Here is an 814-nt window from a genome sequence, read left to right as displayed (position 1 = left end):
GTGGTGGCGGGGGGGAGGGGCCAGAGACAGGGCAGGCAGCCAGGAGGTCTGGGCTGGGTGTGAAGAAGGGGTGACGAGTCTGCTCCCACATATGGCGGAGGGTGAGACAAGACACTGGTCAGACTCCCTCACCCTGTAGCACGCCAGGTTTGGGGGAGAATCATTGATTCGTTTAGCAGATATAATTTGAGCACCTACCATGTACCAGGCATTGTGCTGGACACCAGGGATACGGTAGTGAACAAGACAGACACGGTGCCTGCTCTCCTTGAACATGTACGTTCTAGTTGGGGAGACACATAACTATGTACACAAGTTCAATGTCAGATCAGAGGGGAAAGCGCAGGCCAGAAAAGAGGAAGGACTTTCCCAGGTCCCATAGCAGGTTAGTGGCAGGGCCACATACCCACGGTCAGCCCTGGTCGGCTGCCTGGAGGAAGGAGGGCTTTGCTGGCTTTGGGCGGCTGGAGAGGAGAGGGAAGGACGTCCCAGGGAGGGAGGAGCGTGAGCGAAGGCCTGAGGTGTGTAGGAGGAGGAAGGGGTGCACTTGGGAGGTGGGATAGTTGGGGATTCTGGAGATGACCTTCTTCTCCCTGTTCTTCACCCCCTCCTGGGAGCCGGGCAAGCTAAGCTCTATTTCCCAGAATGCCTTGCCTTTTCCCCCACCTCCCATCCTCTCTCCTGGCTGGGATATGGGCGGGGCCTGGCTTCTCAGACTGAAGCAACTTTGATGACTGAGGCCTTTCCCCCATCTCCTCAAGGTCCCAATTGGCTTCTTCTTGGGCCCCAGCAGGGACACCCCACTCCCTCCCTG

The 814-nt window shown here is 57.9% G+C and overlaps 1 protein-coding gene across 1 annotated transcript in view; it reads left to right on the top strand.

Annotated features, from left to right (window-relative positions):
- PTPRU (protein tyrosine phosphatase, receptor type, U) overlaps nt 1-814 on the top strand; it is an 82,230-nt gene that overhangs the window by 64,717 nt on the left and 16,699 nt on the right. The gene's annotated exons all lie outside the window — the stretch shown is intronic.

Source organism: Myotis brandtii, unplaced genomic scaffold, assembly GCF_000412655.1.
Source record: "Myotis brandtii unplaced genomic scaffold, ASM41265v1 scaffold456, whole genome shotgun sequence".
NCBI lineage: Eukaryota > Metazoa > Chordata > Mammalia > Chiroptera > Vespertilionidae > Myotis > Myotis brandtii.
The sequence above is the reverse complement of the archived record's forward strand: the minus strand, read 5'-3'. Positions and strand labels throughout refer to the sequence as shown.